At 50.1% G+C, this 19,341-nt stretch overlaps 1 protein-coding gene across 24 annotated transcripts in view; it reads right to left on the bottom strand.

Annotated features, from left to right (window-relative positions):
• The window catches only part of KLC1 (kinesin light chain 1), a 72,955-nt gene extending 56,951 nt beyond the window's left edge, over nt 1-16,004 (bottom strand). For all 24 annotated transcript variants that reach the window (XM_026447514.2, XM_023205710.2, XM_023205707.3 and 21 more), the window contains exon 1: nt 15,685-16,004. The gene's annotated coding sequence lies outside the window, so the exon portion shown is untranslated. The remainder of the gene's footprint in view (nt 1-15,684) is intronic.
• Nucleotides 16,005-19,341: the final 3,337 nt, after the last annotated feature.

Raw genomic sequence — 19,341 nt, forward strand, 5'->3', positions numbered from 1 at the left:
GGAAGGAAGGAAGGAAGGAAGGAAGGAAGGAAGGAAGGAAGGAAGGAAGGAAGGAAAAGAATGAAAGAAAGAAAGGAATGAAAGAAAGAAAAGAATGAAAGAAAGAAATCTGGCCAGCCCCAAAAGAATAACATCCATCCATTCCTCAAGGAAATGTTTACTGAGCCTCTACTTTATGCAAGGCACTGTTCTAAAGGTAGGAATTGACCCGAAAAAAAAAAATTGTCCTAAGAAAATTAAAATATTGTGGTGACAAGAAAATATTATTTTTCTTTTCTTTTTTTTAATAGAGACAGAGTCTCACTATGTTGCCCAGAATGGTCTCAAAGTCCTGGGCTCAAGTGATCCTCCTACCTCAGCCTCCCAAAGTACTGGGATTATAGGCGTGAGCTACCACACCCAGTTCCAAAGAATATTCTCTATACTTTCAGAGAGGGAGGAAAAAAACAGGTCATGTAGACCAGGCGCAGTGGCTCACGGCTATAATCCCAGCACTTTGGGAGCCTAGGTGGGTGGATCAGGAGGTCAGGAGTTCAAGACCAGTCTGGCCAACATGATGAAAACCCTTCTCTACTAAAAACACAAAAAAATTAGCCAGGCATGGTGGCGGGTGCCTGTAATCCCAGCCACTCAGTAGGGTGAGGCAGAGAATTGCTTGAACCCGGGAGGCAGAGGTTGCAGTGAGCCTAGATCACACCACTGCACTCTAGCCTGGGCGACAGAGCGAGACTGTCTCCAAAAAAAAAAAAGAAGTCATGTAGAAAGAATTGGGAATAACTTTACGCTTTTTTTTTTTCTTTTTTTTGACATGGAGTCTAGCTCTGCTGCCCAGGCTGGAGTGCAACGGTGCGATCACGGTTCACTGCAAGCTCTGCCACGCAGGTTCAGGCCATTTGCCTGCTTCAGCCTCCCAAGTAGCTGGGACCACAGGCGCCTGCCACCACGCTCAGCTGATTTTTTGTATTTTCAGTAGAGACAGGGTTTCACTGTATTAGCCAGGATGGTCTCGATCTCCTGACCTTGTGATCTGCCCACCTCGGCCTCTCTAAGTGCTGGGATTACATGCGTGAGCCACCATGCCTGGCCAACTTTAGGCTTCTTAACAGCCACACTAGAAGCAAAAGGCAATTAAACAAATGCCTTCAGGTCGGGTACGGTGGCTCATGCCTATAATCCTAGCACTTTGGGAGGCTGAAGCAGGCGGATCACAAGGTCAGGAGATCGAGACCACCCTGGCTAACATGGTGAAACCCCATCTCTACTAGAAATACAAAAATCAGCCGGGCATTGTGGTGGGCGCCTGTAATCCCAGCTACTCAGGAGGCTGAGGCAGGAGAATGGTGTGAAGCGGGAGGCGGAGCTTGCAGTGAGCCAAGATCGTGCCACTGCACTCCACAACAGAGCAAAACTCTGTCTCTAAAATAAAATAAAGAATTCACAGCCTGACTCAGTGGTTCACACCTATAATCCCAGCACTTTGGGAGGCCAAGGCAGGTGGATCTCTTGAGCTCAGCATTTCGAAGCCAGACGGGGAAACATGGCAAAATCCCGTCCTAAAAAAAAATACCAAAATTAGCTGGGCATGGTCACATGCACCTGTGGTCCCAGCTACTCAGGAGGCTGAGGTGTGAGTATCGCTGGAGTCCAGGAAGTCAAGGCTGCAGTGAGCCGTGATTGCACCACTGCGCTCCAGCCTGGGTGACAGAGTGAGACCCTGTCTCAAAAATAATAAAATGAAAATAAAGAATTCACATATGGGCCGGGTGTGGTGGCTCATACCAGTAATCCTAGCACTCTGGGAGGCCAAGACAGGAGCACTGCTTGAGCCCAGGAGTTCAAGATCAGCCTGGGGAATACAGTGAGACCCTGTCTCTACAAAATTTAAAATTAGCTGGGTGTGGTGGCACACACCTAAGGTCCCAGCTAAGGTGGGAGGATTGTTTGAGCCTGGGAGGTCAAGGCTACAGAAGCCTTGGTGGTACCACTATACGCCAGCCTAGCCCCGTCTCAAAAAACTAAATAAGTAAAAGACAAGAAAGAGCCAGGCGTGATGGCTCATGCCTGTAATCCCAACACTTTGGGAGGCTGAGGCGGGCGGATCACTTGAGGTCAGGAGTTCAAGAACAGCCTGGCCAACATGGTAAAATCCCATCTCTACTAAAAATACAAAAATTAGCCAGGCGTGGTGGCGCATGCCTGTAGTCCCAGTTACTTGGGAGGTTAAGGCTGGAGAATCACTTAAACTCAGGAGGTGGAGGTTGCAATGAGCCAAGATCATGCCACTGCACTCCAGCCTAGACGACAGAGCAAGACTCCACCTCAAAAAAAAAAAAAAGGAAAGTAGAATTCACATCTATCCAATATTTTAGTTTTGGGAGCATTTTCAAATGTATGATATTTTACTGAAATAACAACAAAAAAATCTGCAGGTAGTCTGATGACCTCTCATTATAATTTCCATTTACAGCTGAGGAAACTACTGATAAGAGGAACAGAATCCAAGGTCTCTTTGCTCCAACTGTCCCTCTGCTTCAGGAACCCTACCATGCTGCAGGCACACACACATATCCACACACACCCCTCTGCTCACACACATACACCCTATGTTCATACATACACACCGCCATGCTCACACACACCCCCACTGCGTTCACACTTACACACTGTGCTCACACACACCCCCCATGTTCATACACACCACTGTGCTCACGCACACACACCCCCACTGTGTTCATACATACACACCACTATGTTCACACACACCCACACCCCGCTGTGTTCATATATATACAACCAGACTCCAGCCTGAGTGACAGAGCAAGACTCTGTCTCAAAAAAAAAAAAAAAAATTAATGAAATGAAAGCAAAGGCCAGAGAAGCAAAGGGCATCATCTTTGGTCACTTTACCTCCCCTGGTTTTATCATGTGAAATTCAGCCAGGTGGGGAAAGCTCACAGTGATGAAGAAAGTTAAAAAAAAAACAAAAAAACAACACCAAGCACTCAAAAGGAAAAAGGAATGTGTGGAATTAGATAGTAGATTGTAGTCGCACAAAATAGAGAATACATTAAAAATCACTGCACTGCACTTTAAAATGGAGCATTTGATGTGATGTGACTTACATTTCAATTTTCTAAAAGAGAAAAAGAACGTGGTAGAAAAATCAACAGGTCTGGGTACACAGAACGAAGAACAGCCAAGAAAGAAATGTGAATTACTCTCACAGTTCTCAAATGTTAAATTTAAGTTCCTATAAAAACAGAGGGTAGCATATTAAGGAAAACTGGGATGGAGGGAAGAAAACAGAGGTTTTTGCCTTGCAAAAATTTGTTTATAAGGGATGTTTTACCAAGAGATGTGCATCTGAGTTGAGCCAACAGGAAACCCTGGCAGTGCTGGCCAGATCAGAGAAGTCATGTCCCATCCCCATACACAGGCGCAGAAGCCCCAAAGAATACCAGCAAAGAGGGTTATAAGGTGAAGGGACTAGCCTACAGAACAGTCCAAGTCATATTCAGGGAAATAAATAGTATCGTGATGGCCCAGCATAGTGGCTCACGCCTGTAATCCCAGCACTTTGGGAGGCCAAGGAGAGCGATCACTTGAGCCCAGAAGTGAGAGACCAGACAGGGCGATGCCGTGAAACCCTGTCTCTACAAAATATTAGCCGGTCACGGTGGTGTGCACCTGTAGTCCCACCTACTTCAGGGGCAGAGGTGGGATGATCACTTGAACACGGAGGCTGCACTGAGCCAAGATTGTGACACTGCACTCCAACCTAGGCAAAACAGCAAGACCCTGTCTCAAAAATTAAATAAATACATAAATATTTTTAAAAAGAAAACATTAACTACCAGACAAAACAAACACATCTATTTGGCCTTTGGGTGACTTATTTGTAGATGTGCTTTCAGAACTAAGGAAAGGAGGTCAGACAGAACCCCTCTGGATACTTTTCCCCCACAGCCTGCTTAGGAAGTCCACTGGGATTGTTTTGAAACCAGCCACCTCTATGGACACAGACCCTCTAACTTCAATAACCTAACCACACCACTGTTTCCAGGTATACACGTAGCTCTGGAAAAGATGACGGAGCTCTTTCAGAAATCTAAAGAGGCCTATTAATAACCATGGCTGTGGCTGAGCACGGTGACTCACGTCTATAATCCCAGCACTGAGGAGGCCGAAGCGGGCAGATCACCTGAGGTCGGGAGTTCGAGGCCAGCCTGACCAACATGGAGAAACCCCGTCTCTACTAGAAATACAAAATTAGCCGGGCATGGTGGCGCATGTCTGTAATCCCAGATACTCGGGAGGCTGCAGCAGGAGAATCGCTTCAATCTGGGAGGCAGATGTTGCAGTGAGCCGAGATCGTACCATTGCACTCCAGCAACAAGAGTGAAACTCCGTCTCAAACATACATACATACATACATACATACATACATAACTAACCATGGCTACATCTGAAGAGATTTTTACAGGCAGGCGATTTCCCCAGCCAGCTGTCAGGTGCTTACCCCTAGGCAGGTCAGACAGCCTCCTGGTCATGACTAGAAAGCGAGCTGGTTCACTTAATTTGCCATAGGGCCACAGGCCCATCCTTCAGATGTAAATTGTAAGCACAAGACACTAGAAGAAAGGGTACTACATGAAAATACAGGATAACATGCTTTTTCTGAAAACAAGAATGAGTAAGTCCTAACGATGCAACTATCTCTATTCAAGTTCTTGGTTGATGAAATAGAAAGGAAAAAAACAGCTTTGTCTGACTGTGTGACTAAGAGAATACGTTACAGAATACTGCAGGAGTATGGGGCAAAATATACAAATACAGATATTAATTCTGTGGTTACAAAAAGCACCTTTAATCAAATATTAAAAATGTCAGCAAACATACCATAAGACTAAGTTTATGTATTTAAATGCTAATCAATGGAATAATGTTCTTTCCTAAATGAAGAAAAGCAATTAAAGAAAACATTTTTTTTTTCTTGAGACGGAGTCTCGCTCTGTCGCCAGGCTGGAGTGCAATGGCGCCATCTTGGCTCACTTCATTCTCCGATTCCCTGGTTCGAGTGATTCTGCTGCCTCAGCCTCCCAAGTAGCTGGGATTACAGGCTCGCGCCACCATGCCTGGCTAATTTTTGTTTTTTCCGTAGAGACAGGGTTTCAACATGTTGGCTAGGATGGTTTCAATCTCCTGACCTCATGATCCACTCACCTTGGCTTCCCAAAGTGCTAGGATTACAGGCGTGAGCCACCACACCTGGCCAAAGAAAACATTTTTTAAAAATAAATTATCTCAGGCCAGGCACAGTGGCTCACACCTATAATCCCAGCACTTTGGGAAGGTGAGGTGGGTAGATCACATGAGGTCAGGAGTTTGAAACCAGCCTCGCCAACATGGTGAAACCTCATCTCTACTAAGAATATAAAAATTAGCTGGGTGTGGTGGCGCGTGCTTGTAATCCCAACTACTTGGGAGGCTGAGGCAGGACAATGACTTGGATCTGGGAGGCAGAGGCTGCAGTGAGCCGAGGTTGAGTCACTGCACTCCAGCCTGGGCAACAGTGCAAGACTCTGTCTCAAAGGGAAAAAAAAGGAAAAGAAAACATTTAAAAAAAGTAAATTCTCTCAGGCTGGGCACGGTGGCTCACGCTTGTAATTCCAGCACTTTGGAAGGCCAAGGTGGGCACATCACCTGAGGTCAGGAGTTCAAGACTAGCCTGGCCAAAACAGTGAAACCTTGTCTCTAATACAAAAAAAGGCCGGGCACGGTGGCTCAAGCCTGTAATCCCAGCACTTTGGGAGGCCGAGGTGGGCGGATCACGAGGTCAGGAGATCGAGACCATCCTGGCTAACACGGTGAAACCCCATCTCTACTAAAAAATACAAAAAACTAGCCGGGCGAGGTGGCGGGCGCCTGTAGTCCCAGCTACTCGGGAGGCTGAGGCAGGAGAATGGCGTAAACCCGGGAGGCGGAGCTTGCAGTGAGATGAGATCTGGCCACTGCACTCCAGCCTGGGCGGCAGAGCGAGACTTTTGTCACAAAAAAAAAAAAAAAAAAAAACGCAAAAAATTAGCAGGGTGTGGTAGCGTGTGTCTGTAATCCCAGCAACTCGAGAGGCTGAGGCAGGAGAATCGCTTGAACCTGGGAAGTGGAAGTTGCAGTGAGTTGAGGTCGCACCACGGCACTCCAGCCTGGGCAACAGAGCAAGACTCCGTTTCAAAAAACATACAAATAAATAAAAATAAATTCCCTCCAGCTGAGTGAGGTGGCATGTACCTCTGGTCCCAGTAACTCAGGAGGCTGGGGCACAAGGATCACTTGAGCCTAAGAGTCAGAGGTTGCAGTGAGCCATGATAGCACCACTGTACTTCGGCCTAGGTGACAGAGGGAGACCCTGTCTCAAAAAACAAAACAGTGTCTCAGGACAAAGGAAATGGGACACCTTTCACTGACATCTCTGTATGGCTATTGATATCTCTGTGTATCTTCAACTTCCCAAAACAGTGTATTTCTTTTTAATGATTTAAAGACAGGGCCGGGCACGGTGGCTCAAGCCTGTAATCCCAGCACTTTGGGAGGCCGAGGTGGGCGGATCACGAGGTCAGGAGATCGAGACCATCCTGGCTAACATGGTGAAACCCCGTCTCTACTAAAAATACAAAAAAACTAGCCGGGCGAGGTGGTGGGCCCGGCTACTCCGGAGGCTGAGGCAGGAGAATGGCGTGGACCCGGGAGGCGGAGCTTGCAGTGAGCTGAGATCCGGCCACTGCACTCCAGCCCGGGCAACAGAGCAAGACTCCGTCTCAAAAAATAACAAAATAAAAACATAAGCCGGGCAGAGTGGCTCATGCCTGGAATCCTAGCACTTTGGAAGGCAAAGGTGGGAGGATTGCTTGAGCCCAGGAATTTAAGACTAGCCTGGGCAACATTGTGAGACCCCATCTCTATGAAAAATAATAATAATAATAAATAGATAAGAAAGCAGGAGCCACAAAGGAATGAACTGGAAAACTGGACTTCATCGAAATTTTCAAGTACTACCTTTCTCACTCCCTGGTCATTTGGCAGCTGTTCTTCGTTGGGGGCTGTCCTGCACATGAGGCAGGAAAGAAGATCAAAGAATTTGTCACTTCTAGGCTCCAACTTGTTACGAAAAGTGGAAAGTGGCTGGGTGCAGTGGCTCACGCCTCTAATCCCAGCGCTGTGGGAGGCTGAGGTGGGCAGATCCCTGAGGTCAGGAGTTCGAGACTAGCCTGGCCAACATGGTGAAACCCCATCTCTACTAAAAATACCAAAATTGGCCGGGCGCGGTGGCTCAAGCCTGTAATCCCAGCACTTTGGGAGGCCAAGACGGGCGGATCATGAGGTCAGGAGATCGAGACCATCCTGGCTAACACGGTGAAACCCCGTCTCTACTAAAAATACATAAAATTAGCCGGGCGAGGTGGCCGGCGCCTGTGGTCCCAGCTACTCGGGAGGCTGAGGCAGGAGAATGGCGTGAACCCGGGAGGCGGAGGTTGCACTGAGCTGAGATCCGGCCACTGCACTCCAGCCTGGGCGACAGAGCGAGACTCCCTCTCAAAAAAAAAAAAAAAAAAAAATACCAAAATTATCCAGGCATGGTGGCGTGTGCCTGTAATCCCAGCTACCCAGGAGGCTGAGGCAGCAGAATCGCTGGAACCCAGAGGCAGAGGCTGCAGTGAGCCGAGATCGCGTCACTGCACTCCAGACTGGGCGACAGATCAAGACTCCATTTCAAAAAAAAAGTGCAAAGTACGTGCCAGGGTACAAGCAGCCTCAGAAGATGATCAGACAAAGAAAAGCGAAATTGGTCATCCTCGCCAGCAACTGCCCAGCTTTGAGGAAATCTGAAATAAGTACTGTGCAATCTTGGCCAAAATTGGTGTCCACCACTACAGTGGCAATAATATTGAACTGAGCAGAGCATGTGGATATTACTATAGAGTATGCACACTGGCTAGCACTGATTCAGGTGATTCTGATATCATTAGAAGGATGACAGAACTGACTGGTAAAAAGTAAACCCTGTGGCTGGCGCAGTGGCTCACGCCTGTAATCCCAGCACTGTAGGAGGCCAAGGTGGGCAGATCACCTGAGGTCAAGAGTTCGAGACCAGCCTGGCCAACATGGTGAAACCCCATCGCTACAAAAAAAGTAGCCAAGCGTAGTGGTACACGCCTGTAATCCCAGCTACTCAGGAGGCTGAGGCAGGAGAATGGCTTGAACCTGGGAGGCAGAGGTTGCAATGAGTTGATATTATACCATTGCACTCCAGCTTAGGCAACAAGAGTGAAACCCCATCTCAAAAAAAAAAAAAAGATAAAAATAAATCTTGCAAAAATTTATGTAATAAAAATTGCCAGACCTTGGTTAAAAAAATTGAAAGTATTGCTTTATTAAAAGGCACTACCAAAAAACAAAGTTAAGCCACAGATTAGTAAAAAATATTTGCAACACATATATATCTGGCAAATGACTTCTATTAAAAATATGTAAGGAACTGCCGGACACAGTGGCTCATGCCTGGAATACCAGCACTTTGGGAGGTCAAGACAGGTGGATCATGAGGTCAGGAGATCAAGACCATCCTGGCTAACATCGTGAAACCCATATCTACTAAAAATAAAATAAAAATAAAAATAAAAATAAATTAGCCGGGCGTGGTGGTGGGCACCTGTAGTCCCAGCTACTCCGGAGGCTGCGGCAGGGGAATGGCCCGAACCTGGGAGGTGGAGCCTGCAGTAAACCGAGATTACGCCACTGCACTCCAGCCTGGGCAACAAAGTGAGACTCTGTCTCCAAAAAAAAAAAAAAAAAAACAGGTCGGGTGTGGTGGCTCACACCTGTAATTCCAGCACTTTGGGAGGCCGAGGTGGGCGGATCACGAGCTCAGCAGATTGAGACCATCCTGGCTAACACGGTGAAACCCCGTCTCTACTAAAAATACAAAAAATTAGCCAGGCGTAGTGGCAGGCACCTGTAGTCCCAGCTACTCGGGAGGCTGAGGCAGGAGAAAGGCGTGAACGCAGAAGGCGGAGCTTGCAGTGAGCTGAGATCATGCCACTGCACTCCAGCCTGGGCGACAGAGTGAGACTCCATCTCAAAAAAAAAAAAAAAAAAAGTAAGGAACTTAACAATCCAATTTTTTAAATGGGCAAAAGTCTTGAACAGACACTTTACAAGTCCAGGTATACAAAAGACCGACAAGCACGTAAGTGCTCACCATTATAAGTCATCAGGGAAATGCACATTAAAACTAACAAGATGCCACTATACATGCACTAGAATGGCTCAGACGAAAAAGACAGGTAAGGCCAGGCACAGTGGCTCGCGCCTATGATCCCAGCACTTTGGGAGGCCAACGGGGGCAATCACCTGAGGTCAGGAGTTTGAGACCAGCCTGGCCAACATGGAGAAACCCATCTCTACTAAAAATACAAAATGAGCCCAGCGTGGTGGCGCATGCCTGTAATCCCAGCTACTCAGGAGGTTGAAGCAGGAGAATCGCTTGAACCCAGGAGGCAGAGGTTGCAGTAAGCCAAGATTGTGCCACTGCACTCCAGCCTGGGCAATAAGAGCTAAACTCCATCTCAAAAAAAATAAAAAATAAAGTATTGAAAGTAGTCAAAATCATAGAAACAAAGTAGAAAAGATGGTTACCGGGGGACGATGAGGGAGGAGGAGATATCAGTATTTAGGGGCTACAGTCTCGGTGCTGCCAGATCAAAGAGTTCCAGATATGTGGAACAACAACGTGCATATCCTTAACACTACTGAATTGTGAACTCATAAATCGCTAAAACGGTACATCTTTGAAAAAAATTGAAGTGGTGCAAGGTTTTCCCAAGAAAAAGTAATGATAGGATTAAACAGCATTATGATTCACTTGAAGCTGCAGCTTTAAGTACTACAAGATGATTCGAAGCTTGTACTGCAGAAGCAAAAAACCTGAGTCAGAATCCTGACTTCACAGCTGTGTAACTTTGATTTCAGAAACTTCCCCTCTCTCACCCTCAAATTCCTCAACAGCAGAATCTCAGTAACACTCACTATCTCCCAGGCTGGAGTGCAGTGGCACGATCTGGCTCACTGTAACCTCCGCCTCCCAGGGTCAAGTGATTCTCCTGCCTCAGCCTCCCAAGTAGCTGGGACTACAGGAGCATGCCACCACACACGACTAATTTTGGATTTTTAGTAGAGACAAGTTTTCACCATGTTGGCCAGGCTGGTCTCAAACTCCTGACCTCAGGTGATCCGCCTGCCTCGGCCTCCCAAAGTGTTTTTGGATTTAACATACCCAAAACCAAACTCGCAATCTCCTCCTTCTCCCATTTTCCCTCCTTGGGTATAAGTGTCACCAGTCAGTGAGTCACCCAAGTTAGAGATGAGGAAGTCATTCTAGATGCATTTCTTCAACAAACATTTACTAAGTTCCTATTACGTGCCAAGCACTGACATTGAATACAAGAGACAAAATTCCACACCCTTGTAGAGATGATGAACATAAGTGGAGATAAATAATAAAAGTAAGAAAATGATTAAAATAACACAGTATCCGCCGGGTACAGTGGCTCAGGCCTATAATCCCAGCACTTTGGGAGGCTGAGGCGGGCAGATCACTTGAGGTCAGGAGTTCGAGACCAGCCTGGCTAACATGGTGAAATCCCATCTCCACTAAAAATTAAAAAATTAGCTGGGTATGGTAGCACATGCCTGTAGTCCCAACTGCTTGGGAGGCTGAGGCAGGAGAAAGGCTTGAACCCGGGAGGGGGAGGAGGCAGTGAGCTGAGATCATGCCACTGCACTCCAGCCTGGGTGACACAGCGAGACTCTGTCTCAAAAAATAATAAAATAATAATAATAATAATGATACAGCATTTTAGATAGTGAGGTGTGCTGAGGAGAAAACTCAGGGTACAGGCTAAGGAGTATATGGGGAAGTGAGGAAATGCTAATCACTAGAAGAGTGGGTTTGGTTCAGAACTCCAGACGTGTCTGGAAGTGCTTGAGTAGGGCCAGAGCAGGAAGATGAAAAGAGACAGGGTGGTACTCAGAGGACACTGACAAAAGCTTTAACAGAGGAGTGACTCAGGTTTTCACAGGATCATTCTGGGGAGTCCTACTTGCACCTCCTCATTTACCCCAACCCAATCAGCCCCAAATCAGGTTGACTGTAATTCTTACAGCCCAGTCCCTGCCCCCCATCTAGCTTCTCTGTTCCTTCTGTCACTGCCCTAATCCTGAGGCTTGCTCAGTTGGGGTTAACCGCTTCCTAATTAATCTCATCCCAGGTCACAGCACCTGCCCCACCATTGCCTATGCTCATTTTTTTTTTTTTTTTTTTTGAGACAGAGTCTCACTCTGTCGTCCAAGCTGGAGTGCAGTGGCACCAGCCCAGCCAGCCTGCCTATGCTCTTTTTAAAGTGTCACCTGGCTCCTTAGAATCTTCCAACCCTCCAGCCAGGCGCGGTGGCTCACCTGTAATCCCAACACTTTGGGAGGCCAAGGCGGGCAGATCACGAGGTCAGGAGATGCAGACCATCCTGGCTAACATGGTGAAACCCTGTCTCTACTAAAAATACAAAAAGTTAGCCAGGCGTGGTGGCACGCACCTGTAGTTCCAGCTACTCGGGAGGCTGAGGTAGGAGAATCGCTTGAACCCGGGAGGCAGAAGCTGAAGTAAGCAGAGATCGTGTCACTGCAGCCTGGGTGACAGAGTGAGACTCCATCTCGGGAAAAAAAAAAAAATCTTCCAACCCTCACTTGTAAACCTCAAAATGAAAGCAGACTTCTAAGAAGTCATTCAGGGCCTTTCTTAACTTCATCTTTCCACTCTCACTCCCATGCTCCCTTACCAACACACCCCTTTACAGCAGCACAATCTCAGGATTTATTTCCTCCAAACAGGAACCCCAAGCCCAATCCCTGACCCCGACACTGGCTGATCTGTACTTTTCTTTTGTGAAGAATCGCCTCCTCAGTGCACTCATCACAGGCTTTAACCTGGTCCGTGGTACCTGTCCATGCCAGCCTGTGAGCTCCTAGAGGACAGAGATTTGTTTGTTTTTCGGTTTTATTTTTTTTTTTTGAGACGGAGTTTTGCTCTTGTTGCCCAGGCTGGAGTGCAAAGATGTGATCTCAGCTCACTGCAACTTCCGCCTCCTGGGTTCAAGGATTCTCCAGCCTCAGTCTTCCAAGTAGATGGGATTAGAGGCACCTGCCACCACACCCGGTTTTTTGTTTTTTGGGGTTTTTTTTTGTATTTTTAGTAGTGACAGGGTTTCATCATGTTGGCCAAGCAGGTCTCAAACTCCTGACCTCAGGTGATCGGTCCACCTTGGCCTCCTAAAGTGCTGGGATTACAGGCGTGAGCCATCGCACGGCTGACAGCTGCTCTTTTTTTTTAGTTTGTTTTGAGATGGAGTCTCGCTCCAGTGATGCAGGCTGGAGTGGAGTGACGTGATCTCCGCTCACTACAACCTCCACTTCCCGGTTCAAGTGATTCTCATTCCTCAGTCTCGTGAGTAGCTGGGATTACAGGTGTGCACTACCACACCTGGCTAATTTTTGTATTTTTAGTAGAGATGGGGTTTTACCATGTTGGCCAGGCTGGTCTTGAACTCCTGACCTCAGGTGACCCGCCTTGGCCTCCCAAAGTACCAGGATTACAGGCATGAGCCACCACACCCGGCCAACAGTAGCTCTTTTAGCAACATATCGCTGAATATTCAGCACAGTACCTGCCATTCAGTTGATTCCCAACAGACATTTAAGACCGATATATGCATCTTAATTTGCTTGTCATTTTTATTACATGCCCTGAAATTTGACACTTAAATCTTCCTAAATACTCTTGTTTGAATATATTACTGATCATTTCTTTGCTACATAAAATACTGGTTTCGGCCCAGGGGCAATGGCTCACACCTGTAATCCTAGCACTTTGGGAGGCTGAGGCGGGTGGATCACCTGAGGTTAGGAGTTCGAGACCAGCCAACGTGGTGAAACGCCGTCTCTACTAAAAATACAAAAAATTAGCCTGGTGTAGTAGTGGGTGCCTGTAATCCCAGCTACTAGGGAGGCTGAGGCAGGAGAACCTCTTGAACCTGGGAAGCGGAGGTTGCAGGGAGCCGAGATCCTACCACTGAACTCCAGGCTAAGCGACAGAGCAAGACTCATCTCTAAACAAATACATAAATAAAAATAAAATACTGGTTTCTAACATTCCACTTATCTACGAAGAACATTTTCAGGCAATACTAATCCTACATTTCACTCAACTTTTGATTTTTCTATTCTAGGTTTCTTTTTATACAAGTATGTTTTAAAATAGTTTATGGCCCTATACAGTGACACATTGACTTTTTTCCAACATTGAGAAACATGCTTAAGAATGTATAAATGGGCCGGGCGCGGTGGCTCAAGCCTGTAATCCCAGCACTTTGGGAGGCCGAGACGGGCGGATCACGAGGTCAGGAGATCGAGACCATCCTGGCTAACACGGTGAAACCCCGTCTCTACTAAAAAATACAAAAAAACACTAGCCGGGCGAGGTGGCGGTGCCTGTAGTCCCAGCTACCCAGGAGGCTGAGGCAGGAGAACGGCGTGAACCCGGGAGGCGGAGCTTGCAGTGAGCTGAGATCCGGCCACTGCACTCCAGCCTGGGCGACAGAGCGAGACTCCGTCTCAAAAAAAAAAAAGAATGTATAAATTTTAAAAATGTATAAATTTGGGCCAGGCACGGTGGCTCACGCCTGTTAATCCCAGCACTTTGGGAGGTCAAGGTGGGCAGATCATGAAGTCAGGAGATCGAGACCATGCTGGCTAACACGGTGAAACACCGTCTCTACTAAAAACACAAAAAATTAGCTGGGCGTGGTGGCGGGCGCCTGTAGTCCCAGCTGCTGGGGAGGCTGAGGCAGGAGAATGGCGTGAACCCGGGAGGCGGAGCTTGCAGTGAGCAGAGATCGCACCACTGCACTCCAGCCTGGGGGACAGAGTGAGACTCCGTCTCCAAAAAAAAAAAGAAAGAAAGTATAAAATTTAAACGAGTGCAGTTATTTGTTATGAAATATTTAAGATACTGTGTGCCTCTCCCCAGTGTCATTCCCTCCCCCTTTGCTGGAGATAAACGCTGTCCAGTGCACAGACTCCTGTGCACGTCTGGATGCTTTTCTAAGACAATGCTAGGCAAGGTGAGGTGCGCAAGGCTGCAGCAGGGTTAGAGGTTACCACCTGGGTCCTCCACAGCACTCAGTGCCAGACAGGGCTGCCAGGCTCAACCGCAACATGATGTTGCATTCTTTGATGACTTGGGAGAGACAGTGGCTCTTTAGAGTGCCTCCCCTCCCACACAGAATTCCATACAAGTTGAAATATACTTCATACTTGGTATCATTGTATTCCTACAAATATTTAGGAAACAGAGCAATAGGTCAAATTTCTCACCATAATAGGCTTGTTGACAATACCTGAAAGAAGCAAGGCCATGGCTGTAATATAACTTAAGGAGATCGTTTCACTTTCCTAATGCGTTTTTCACTAAATTAGTGCAATGTATTCAGAGCTGATTCTGATCAATGGCTTAGTCATGCCATACCAAAAAAAAAAGGCCTTGGAATTTAACTAGTGCAAAGAATCAAAGCTCTAACTGCCCTTTTACAGAACACCTGAAATAGTACATCTCAAATTTTTTGTTCTCACATTTTTTAAAAGCATCATTTTTGTAAGTATTCCTTTACAAATGCTTAATATGTAAATTCTTAATGCATTTAAATAATAAAAAGTAACAGGCAGCAACAATTCCAATACAAATATACCTAGAAACGACCTACAAATGTTAAGTATAAAACCATCCACTTCACGCATTAATTTCACTTTTTTAACGCTTTATTTTAATTTTCTTAAGGAAAAGGGTGCACCCAATTTTACATCGAAAAAGCATTCCAGGACGGGGGCTGCTTCAACTTTAGTTGGAGCAACGCCAGCTTAGGTGAACAGGGTCGCCTGAAACGTTTCACATCTGGTTACTGAAAAAAAGGGGTCGCCAAAGAGGCGAAGCGGAGTCGGCTCTCGGGAGGGACCCGGCCCCCCGCCGCCTGCGAGGATGACAGGCGCGTCCGCTCAGGGCGGTGCCGGGAGAGGCGGGGGTGGAAGGAAGAGGAGGAATCGGACAAAGCCAGCCCCGCCGGGCCTCCGGCCTCCCCGCCGGCCGCGATCCCGGGGGCGGCCACCTCCCCTGTCGCGGGCTCCCGGGGTCCACAGCTGTCCCCGGGAAAGGCCGCCGCCGCCCGCAGCTGGGCCGAGCAGCGGATGCGGGGCCAGGGCGGGGCCCAGGGCAGGGTCGAGGACCGGAACCTGCAGTGGGACGCGGATGGGGAGGACGCACGGCGCCAGGAGCCGGGGCTGGGAAAGGGGCCGGGGACAGGAACCCGACCTGAACCTGCAAGGGGTGGCGGACCCGCCGGGGGGGATGAACTGGGGCGGGTACCGGGGTGGGAACCGACAGGGGCTGCGACCCAAACCGGGACAGGGACCTGGAGGGAGACGGAGCTGCGCCCGGGGCGGGTCCGAAAAGGAGCGAGACAGGGACCGGGCAGAGGATGAGGAGGGGGCCGGGGCCGCGGTCCGGGGCGCACGCCGCGTACTCACCGTCCTGCTCCTGAGGGCCGCGCTCTCTCGCGCTGTCAGCACCTGGAGCGCCGCCGGGCGCGCGCGCGGAGCAGCAACCGCGCGCCGAGCCCGCCTCGGCTGTGTGAGGCGCGGCGCAGCAGTCACGAGCGAGGGGCGCCGCCGCCCCGTAGCATCCTCAGCCGCCCGCGCGCTGTCCCCTCGGCCGCCGAGCACAGCCCCGCGGCTCCTCCTCGCAGCGGCAGCGGAGCCGACCCAGCCAGTCCCGCTCGGCTGCCTGCGCCTCTCCCGCCGCCGAAAATGGCGTCTCAGTGTTGCTCCCGCGGCGCCCCGCCTCGCCCCGCCCCACAATGCCGCGCGCCGGCATGACGTCATCGCCCCTCGCACCGCCCGGGGCTGGGGAAACTGAGGCTGGGTGGCTCTCAGCAAGCGCTCGGCGAGCTGGGGACTGGAGGGGCGAGGAAGCTGTTTGGGTATCAGGTGGGCGGTCACAGGGAACAGGGTGACGGTGCAGGACGCCGCGGGCCTCCCGACTGGAACACGGACGGGGGCGGGGCGCTTGGGGCAGGGCGCGGCTCGCGGGGTGGGCGACCAGGCCCTGGCCTTTCCGACCTCGCAGCCGCGATGATCGAGCGCTTCGGCACCTTCCCCTCCAGCCAGGCTGTGGGCCCTACCGGAATGCGGCCGGGGAAGGTGCAGGCCTGGCCGCAGCCGCCACCACTGGGCTCCCGCCCCGCCCCGCCCCACTCGGAGGCCCGCGAGCTTCGTGCGCACATTTCGGTCCCCCCAAAACCCCGCTAGGAAGCCTTCGGGAGCCCCGGGAATCACAGGATCCCGGCCAGGCCTTTCTCCCTTCTCCAGGAAAACCGACAGCCTTTGGTCGAGACCCTGACCCCTAACCCTGCGCCCTCCCTCTCCTCAGACCCTCGTATCTGTACGAGGAGACTTTCCAGGCGCTCCCCCTCGACACAAACTGCGCCTCAGACGGGCAAAGGGGAAGGGCTGGGGTGTAGGCTGTGAGGGTGGGAGACATCCACTCTCTGACCCCACGCAGCCACCGGCGCATCTCTCTGGCTGCAGGGCCTCGACCTCCAGCCCGGCCTGAAGGGCAGCGGAGCGGGCCTGGGTCAAGTCCTGCGGTTTCGCCGGCTCCGCAGGCCTGACTCAGCAGCCAGCCGGGAGGGCATGCTGATTCAGTGGGCGAGGCTCTACTCGCTGCTGCCAGCGGCTTGGGAAAAGCCCTCCCAGTACCTGCAGACGTCCCAAGTGCGGGGCCCGGAGGCATCGTTTAACCTGGAGGGGTTCCTGGACCAGTCCCCCACCCCCATCTTGTGAACTGCCGTTCCTTTCCAATGTTATCACCGAGCACCAGCAGCCCTGTGTGAACCCTGCAGTTACGCCCCGCAGTCACCAGAGAAGCAACTGCATCCCGGTTTTCCCAGGGCGGTCTGGTTACTTTTATCTCATTTATAAAGACAAAGGTGGGCTACAAAGGGGGACCTCCTAGGTAACACGTTAGGGTTGGCCCGGGGAGAGGCACCGAGTCAGGGTCAAACAAACCTTCTCCAAACCACTTTCAGGTTAGTGATTTCACTCAGACTGCAGCTTGGATGTCAGTAAGCTCAGCCGCTGGCTGGGCACCGCCAAGCATGGGGTGCTCACTCTCTGTGCCGCTGAGCTCAGTAACTGTCCCCTCTGCTTACCCACAACCCTAGCCAGAAACCTGGGATGCCTGCACTGCTCCCTTATGCCCTACTGCAACAGGTGAAAAATATTCTCCTTCCTCAGTATTTCTTTGTTTGTTTGAGTTAGGGTATCTTTGTCACCCCGACTGGAAGGCAGTGGCAATCATAGTTCACTGTAACCTCGAACTCCTGAGCTCAAGAGATCCTCTTGCCTCAGCCTTCCAAGTAGCTAGGGACTGTAGGTATGCACCACCACTCCCAGCTAATGTTTTTGAAATTTTTTGCAGAGAGGAGATCTTGCTATGTTGCCCAGGCTGATCTCGAACTCCTGGCCACAAGCAGGCCTCCCAGCTGGCCTCCCAAAGTGCTGAGATTACAGGTGTGAGCCACCATGCCCGGCCTCTCAGTATTTCTTGAATCCATCTCCACTGCCACCACTTTGTTCTGGCTTTATTACCTTGTTCTTTTATTTCCTCAATAAATATTTGTTGCTCTCCCATGATCCTCATGATAACAGCCAAGGATGCATAGGTGAACAAGATAGATAAGATCTCTGCTCTCTAAGAGTTTACATTCCAGTGAGGAGAAGTAGGCCATACACACATAAGGAAATACTGGATCTTGCACAGATGGAACAGGCAGAGATGGAACAAAGATGATGGAACAGGCAGAGGCTAGGTGGTCAGGGGGTGAACTCAGAGGCAGGCAGGGAGCTGAGACCCAAATGAGAGGAAGGAGACAGGCGTTCAAAGCCCCAGGAGAGGCCGAGCAAGGCGGCTCACGCCTGTGATCCCAACACTTCGGGAGGCCGAGGCAGGTAGATTGCCTGAGCTCAAGAGTTCAAGACCAGCCTGGGCAACACAGTGAAACCACATCTCTACTAAAATACCACAAATTAGCCCGGTGTGGTGACGCACGCCTGTAGTCCCAGCTACTCTGGAGGCTGAGGCAGGAGAGTCGCTTGAACCTGAGGGGGCAGAGGTTGCAGTGAGCCAAAATCACACCACTGCACTCAAGCCTGGGCAATAGAGCCAGATTCTGTCTTTTAAAAAAAAAAAAAATGGGCCGGGCGCGGTGGCTCAAGCCTGTAATCCCAGAACTTTGGGAGGCCGAGACGGGCGGATCACGAGGTCAGGAGATCGAGACCATCCTGGCTAATACGGTGAAACCCCGTCTCTACTAAAAAATACAAAAAACTAGCCGGGCGACGAGGCGGGCGCCTGTAGTCCCAGCTACTTGGGAGGCTGAGACAGGAGAATGCCCTGAACCCGGGAGGCGGAGCTTGCAGTGAGCTGAGATCCGGCCACTGCACTCCAGCCTGGGTGGCAGAGCAAGACTCCGTCTCAAAAAAAAAAAAAAAAAATGCCCAGGAGAGCTCTGCGGGCAGGAGGCCTCGGGCAGGAATGAGCCTGGAGTGTTGGGGAAAAGGAGAAAAGGCCAATTCATCCACCAGTGCTGCCACACATTGCTCTCTGCAGCAACTTCAAACTCCTTGGCTTGGTTGACAAGGCCCCCAGGGCCTGGTGCTGCCAACCTCCTGGTCTCCTGTCCCCTGAACATCCTTAGCTGTTCCTGAGTTCACCCTGGTCTCTCACGCCCCTGTACATTGTATTCACTCTGCCTAGAATGTTCTCCCTCCCCCATTCCTGGGGGAAGCCTTTTCTGACAGCACCTGCCTGGGTCAAGGCCTCCTCTGACCAGCCGCCTGTCCCTTCCCCGGTGTGTACTGTGTGGTCAGTTTACACAGCTGCCTTCTCCTCAGCCTGTGAGCAGAGAATAGGAGGGGCTAGTGTCCTCATCCCCACAGCCTGCTCAGCACCTGACGCAGCTGCAAAGGCACTCCTGAAGCAAGCATGATAGGAGGGCTGGGCTGCTTCTTCTCCAGGCTTCCTTTGCACAGAGATCGGGTCCCCTTAAGTCCCTGACTTCTGCCATGATCCTCAGGAGATTCTGCAGTCCTTGGAGCCGTTAGCAGCTCCTAGGTTGGACTCCT

Source organism: Piliocolobus tephrosceles, chromosome 6 (genome assembly GCF_002776525.5).
Source record: "Piliocolobus tephrosceles isolate RC106 chromosome 6, ASM277652v3, whole genome shotgun sequence".
In the NCBI taxonomy this organism is placed as follows: Eukaryota; Metazoa; Chordata; class Mammalia; order Primates; family Cercopithecidae; genus Piliocolobus; species Piliocolobus tephrosceles.